This window comes from Pinus tabuliformis, chromosome 1_1 (genome assembly GCF_031772625.1).
Source record: "Pinus tabuliformis cultivar Carrire ecotype Pingquan chromosome 1_1, CPIR1, whole genome shotgun sequence".
Lineage (NCBI taxonomy): Eukaryota > Viridiplantae > Streptophyta > Pinopsida > Pinales > Pinaceae > Pinus > Pinus tabuliformis.
The window spans coordinates 860378242-860385172 of NC_142297.1; the positions used below are offsets into that span (position 1 = coordinate 860378242).

General features: G+C 32.3%; 1 pseudogene; it reads left to right on the forward strand.

Annotated features, from left to right (window-relative positions):
• Positions 1-6037: 6037 nt before the first annotated feature.
• LOC149216996 (protein neprosin-like) lies at positions 6038-6632 on the forward strand (annotated as a pseudogene).
• The last annotated feature ends 299 nt before the right edge of the window (positions 6633-6931 follow it).

Genomic DNA, 6931 nt, shown 5'->3' on the forward strand with positions numbered 1-6931 from the left:
AGGGTTTTGAATTTAGGGTTTATAACACTTTCATAAAAGCTTTTAATAAACACTTAAATGAAATTTACAAAATGATTTTTTAAAAGTTATAAAATGCTTAGAATTTATGGTTTAGAGTTTAGGGTTTTGTGTTTAGGTTTTGGGCTATAAGGTTTATGGTTTAGACTATAGTGTTTAAGGTTTATAAAAATGGTTAGGGTTTAGGGTTTAGGGTTTAAGGTATAGTTTTTAAGGTTTAGAACACTTTAGTAAATGCTTTTAATAAGAACTAAAATAAAAGTTACAAAACACCATTTAAAATGTTATAAAACGATTAGGGTATACAGTTTAGGCTATAGGTTTTAGGGTTCAGGGTTTAGGCTTTAGGCTTTATGGTTAATGGTTTATAACACCTTTTAAAATCTTATAAAATACTTATGGTTTAGGGTTTACATTTTAGAGTTTAGGGTTAGGGGTTTATGGTTTAGACTATAGGGTTTAGTGTTTGTAGCACTTCAGTAAATGTTTTTAGTAAAGACTTAAATAAAAGTTACAAAACATTTTTAAAATTGTTATAAAAGGCTTAGGCTTTAGGGTTTAGGGCTTAGAATTTAGGGATTAGGATCTAGGGTTTGGGGTTTAGGGTCTAGGGTTTAGATTTAAGCATTTATAGTTTATGATTTAGGGATTAGGGTTTATGATTCAGGGTTTATAACACTTTATAAAATGCTTAGGGTTTAAGTTTTAAGATTTTCAGTTTAGGGTTTAGTGGTTGGGTTTTAGGGCTCTGGGTTTATAAAACCTTAGTAATTGTTTTAATAAGGTTTATAAAACCTTAGGGTTTAGGATGTATGGATGAACCACCCTACCTTAAGGGGGTATCCGCTGCTACATATTACACATAATGGATACATCCCATGGAGCCTCGAGGAGTTATGAAGAAAAATAAATAAAATGAAAAAGGTTTATGAAGGGTGGAAAAACAAAGGTTGGGGAATCTCATGTACCACACTTTTCTCCATCCTACACTCACGTACCCAAGTGGTCCTCCATTATTATAGATACTCATAGAATTCTTAGGGTTTTTGGTTTATAGATTAGGGTTTTTTACAGTTTATGATTTATGGTTTATAACATTTTAGTAAATTCTTTTAATAAGCACATAAATAAAAGCTACAAATTGTTTTTAAAATGTTATAAAATTCTTAAGCTTTATCATTTAGGGTTTAGGGTTTATAACACTTCTATTAATTTTTTTAATATACATTTCAATAAAATTTACAAAAAACTCTTTATAATGCTATAAAGTAATTAGGTTTTAGGTTTTAGGGTTTATGTTTTAGGGACTAGGGTTTAAAGTTTATAACGTTTTAGTAAATTCTTTTAATAAACACATAAAAAAAGTTACAAAAGACTTTTTAAAATGTTATGAAATGCTTCGTGTTTAGGTTTTAGGGTATAAGGTATAGGGTTTAGGGCTTGGGGTTTAGGGTTTAGGGTGTAGGGTTTATAACACTTTAGTAAATTGTCTTAATAAGCACTTAAATAAAAGATACAAAACACTTTTTCAAATGTTATAAAAGACTTAGGGTTTAGAATTTAGGGTTTAGGTTTTTTGGTTTAGGGTTTATAGTTTAGTGTTTGGTTTTTATGGTTTAGGGTTTAGGGTTTATAAAACTTTAGTAAATTGTCTTAATAATCACTTAAATAAAAGATACAAAACACTTTTTCAAATGTTATAAAAGACTTAGGGTTTAGAATTTAGGGTTTAGGTTTTTTGGTTTAGGGTTTATAGTTTACTGTTTAGTTTTTATGGTTTAGGGTTTAGGGTTTATAACACTTTAGTAAATTGTTTTAATAAACACTTAAATAAAAGTTACAAAACATTTTTTGAAATGTTATAAAGGCCTTAGGGTTTATCGTTTAGGGTTTTGGTTTTTCAATTTCGGGTTTATAGTTTATGATTTAGTTTTTGTGGATTAGGGTTTATAGAATCTTAGTAAATTAATTTGATAATAACTTAAGTAAAAGTTACAAAACTCTTTTTAGAATGCTATAAAATGCTTAGGGTTTATGGTTTATAATACTTTAGTAAATCCTTATAATAAGCACTTAAATAAAAGTTAAAAAATATCTTTTTAAATTTTATAAATTGCTTAAGATTTAGGGTTAAGTGTCTAGGGTTCAAAAGACTTTAGTAAATCCTCTTAATAAGCACTTAAATAAAAGTTAGAGAATTTTCTAAGATGTTATAAAATGCTTAAGGTTTAGAGTTTATGGTTTATGGTTTGGGGTTTGGTGTTTAGAGTTTAGGGTTTAGGGATTATAACACTTTAGTAAATGCTTTTAATAAACACTTAAAAAGAAGTTACAATATGTTTCTGAAGTTGTTATAAAATTATTAGGGTTTAGCGTTTAGGATTTAGGGTTTAGGGTTCAAAGTTCAGGGTTTAGTGTTTAGGGTGTGAGGTTTAGAGTTTAGTTTTTAGGGTTTTTGGTTCACACTTTATGGTTTTTAAAATGTTAAATGATGAGGGTTTAGGGTTTATTGTTCACGCTTTGGGGTTTATGGTTTAAGGTTTTGCGTTTAGTGTTTAAGGTTTAGGTCTTAGGGTTTGGAGATTGGAGGTTAGGGTTTAGGGTTTATTAGACTTTAGTAAATTCTTTTAATAAACACTTAAATAAGAGTTTCAAAATATTTTTTAAAATGTTATAAAATGGTTAGGGTCTAGGGTTTAGGTTTTGGGATTTAAGGTTTAGGGTGTAAGGCCTGGGGTTTGGGTTTAGGTTTAGGGTATATAATAATTTAGTAAATTCTTTTAATAAACACTTAAATAAAAGTTACAAAACAATTTTAAAATGTTATAAAATTGTTAGGGTCTAGGGTTTAGGGTTTAGGATTTAGCGTTTGGGGTTTTGGGTTTAGGGTTTATGTTTTTGTATTTAGGGTTTATGGCTTTGTGTTTATTATTTAGGGCTTATAACACTTTAGTAAATTAATTTAATAAAAACTTAAATAAATGTTACAAAATTCTTCTTAAACTGTTATAAAATTTTATAAAATTCTTAGGCTTTATGGTTTAGTGTTTAGGGCTTGGGGTTTAGGGTTCAGGGTTTAGATTTTGGGGTTTAGGTTTTAGAGTGTATGGTTTAAGGTTTAGAATAATTTAGTAAATTATTTTAATAAAGTCTTAAATAAAAGTTACAAAATGCTTTTTAAGATGTTATAAAATGCTTAGGGTTTAAGATTTAGTTTATAGGGTTTAGGGTTTACTTTTTAGGGTTTACAGTTTAGGCTTTATGGTTTAGGGCTTATAAAAATCTATTAAGTTCTTTTATTAAACACTTAAAAAGTGTTACAAAACACTTCTTAAAATGTTAAAAAATGATTAGGGTTTAGGGTTTATGTTTCATAACACCTTAGGCATAAATCTTAAAAATTGGAGGTCCCGTCCTCATCCCCCACATCCACAAGCTTTTCAATCAGGAGGTCAAGCAAGGGTTCCCTAAACCTTGGACTGAGAGCCTCATTATCCCTATTTTTAAAAGTGGGGATAGAAATAACCCCTCTAATTATCGAACAATTATGATCAGCCCTCTCTTAGCCAAGTTATATGGTTGTATTTTGGAAAAGAAGTTAAGCATATGGCTTGAAAGTGAAGGTAAGTAGGCTAAAGGTCAAGCAAGTTTCAGAAGGCATCACTCAACAATAGACTACCTTGTTACACTTAGAATCATTGCAGAGGAATGTCATAATGATAAATCCAATTTATTTTGTTGCTTTGTGGACTTTAGAAAGGCTTTCGATACCGTTCCTAGATACAACCTTTGGAATAGATTAGAAGAGCTAAAGGTTCCTCTTGAGTTGAGAGCTGCTGCTATAAGGTTATATGAGAATGTAATTTCCAAGCTAAAGAGCAATGGGGGGTGGTCTAAAGATATTAAGTGTAACATCATATTTAAAGAAGGTTGCCCCCTCTCCCCCACCCTATTTGGCATTTACATCGATAAGCTCGAAGGCTATTTAGAGGAAGCAATATGTGATGGCACGATATTAGTTGGGAGAGTCGTCATCCTTCTTCTTTATGTTGACGATATTGTTCTTTTGGCAAGGTACCCATCTGATCTTGATAAGAAACTCAGGATTCTTTAGGATTTCTGCTCTACCATGGGTATGATTGTTAACACTGAGAAAACAAAAGTTATGATTATCAAATCCAAGAAGGACACTTATGCTAATTTTATGTATGACAATAATAACCAGGAGGAGGTGTATTCTTACAAGTACCTAGGAATTTATATTCATCACAAGCTCAACTGGAACCATAACATTGAGAAAAGGATTAATGGGGGGTGGAAATCTTATTTTGGTCTTGAAAATAATTGTAAAATAGCAAACCTCGTAATTTGGGATAAAAAGAAGATCCTCTTTGAAACTTTAGTCACTCCTGTTATCATATATGGCTGTGAGGTTTGGGGTTGTAGCATCTCCAAAGAATCATGGAGAAAGATTGAACAAATCTAGAAGCGTTTTAGAACTTATAACCTAAAAATTAAAGGTAATACACCCTATCCTATTCTCCTTATAGAAGAAGGTATTTCCCTTATTGAGAGCCTAGTTATGCTTAGGTTTCTATTTCACAAGCACAAACTCAATAACATAGACGATCATAGACTTCCTAAGCTAGCTTTAAATTCCAGCCAAAACCACCTAAGGCTCAATCGAGGGTGGCATAAAGACACAAGGGCCTGGTTAAACTATTGGTAGATCAACGAAAAGGATGCATTGCAAAACATAAATAACATTAAAGATATTGTTACTTCTAAGTTCAAAGAAACAATGTGGTGTGAGAAAGATTTAGCGGCTAAAAGAAAATTAAGTTATTATAAGAAGGTCATCAACCCCACCCTAGAAGATCAAAAGTATCTCTCTATTTTAACTAGCTCAAAGAAGAAAATTAATATAGCAAATAATAGAACGAATTCTCATGAGCTCCATAATGAAACAGGTCATTAGGCAGTTCCTAAAACGCCATGGATGGAAAGGATCTGCCATATATGTGAGAATAGGAACATCGAGGATGAAAACCACTTCCTCTTACAGTGCCCCGCATACAATCACATTAGATCTTAGTTTCACAATCTTTGTTACAATACTGACCTTCGTAGCCTTTTACAATGTCAAAATTATAGTGATCTTGGGAGGCTTCTCTCCAAGCTTTTTGAGCATAGGAATAAAATCTAAAATCAAAATAAATAATTTGTTTCTTTAGGTCCAATAGACCATTGTTTGGTCTCAGCAGACGTTAAACATCACCATCATCATCATCATCATCATCATTAGATTCTTATAGTAAACACTTAAATCAAAGTTACAAAACTCTTGTTCAAATGTTATACAATTCTTAGGGTTTAGGGAGATGGTTTGTGGTTTACGGTATGGGATTTATAACACTTTGATAGATTATTTTAATAAGAACATAAAAAAAGGGTTACAAAGAGATTGCTAAAATGTTATAAAATTCTTAGGCTTTAGTGTTTAGGATTTAAAGTTCTATAAAACACTCATGGTTTAGGGTTTAGGATTTTTAACACTTTAGTAAATGCTTTTAATAAACACTTAAGAAAAAGTAAGAAAACACTTGTTACGCCGTAAGGCATTTCCCTTTGGGATTAACTTCCCTGGATGCCACTCTGTAATGCCTTGAGTCGTTGATCCATTGTGTTAGACGATTAAAAAAATCTCTTCCGTCCGATCATTATAGGCGGTTGCACATTGTAAGTCCGATCATTATCCCTATGTGCCACTATGTAATGTGACCGATTCATTCTCCTTGCAACGCATCACATCTCGCAGCGCATCACATCTGGCCAGCATGCACTCTTCAGTATTCCCATGCTGTAAGAGTCTCGTTTCTACAGTGCCTTTTGTTATACAAGTCTGTCATCAGGCATGTCGATTCCCTACAGTCTCCTCTACATGAAACCTATGAGTAGATTTCTCAGGGCTTCAGTTTTTACCTTTTTACCTCCACCTACCAAATCCAACTGGAAAATAATGTCTTTGCAGAGTGATTCCTACCAGGATACGGGATGCTACAATCTGTAATGTTCAGGTTTCATTCAAACCAATGAACGAATAGCCATTGGTGCTGCCATTACACCTATTTCTTCTTTCAATGGTCCTCAGTACGATATTACCATACTGATATGGAAGGTCTGGAACTTCATCACCATTCATTTGATTTTGTTCAATTAAATTAAGCTGCAAAGATATGTGTATTGCAGTAATATAAGCACTAAATGCAAAGCCAGAAATAAACAGAAAGAACCAGTATACAGCTTTGATTTTTTATATGTACTACAATTTATTTTTTCTGCATTTGTTTTTGTTGTTTGCAGGATCCTAAACAGGGCGACTGGTGGATGGAGTTTGCAGAAAATGAATTGGTGGGATATTGGCCTGCACATCTCTTCACACATTTAACAGATCATGCAAATATGGTTGAATGGGGTGGTGAGGTCGTAAACATGAACCAGGTGGAGATCACACTTCCACACAAATGGGAAGTGGTCATTTTCCAAATGAAGGATTTGGCAAAGCCAGCTATTTTCGTAATCTACAGGTTGTAGATGCAGAAAACAGTTTCTAAACCATAGATTCAGTCTCCACTTTATCAGAGCACACTACTTGTTATGACATCCAAAGCGTTTACAATGAGGTAATCATTTCTGCTGGGCACTTTTATCACTGCCAAATATGCCTTTCTCTCGCATGTGACTACAGTACATTCAAGAACAGAGGATCCAGGGATGGGCTTAATTCGCCATTCTCTGGCCTCTAATTTAGAGACATTTTTTTGTTATTTAAAATATAAATTCATATTTTTTTTTAACCTAAGGTAATTTTAAAAGAGATTTTTGTTATTTTGAATACAAATTGGTTTTAGAC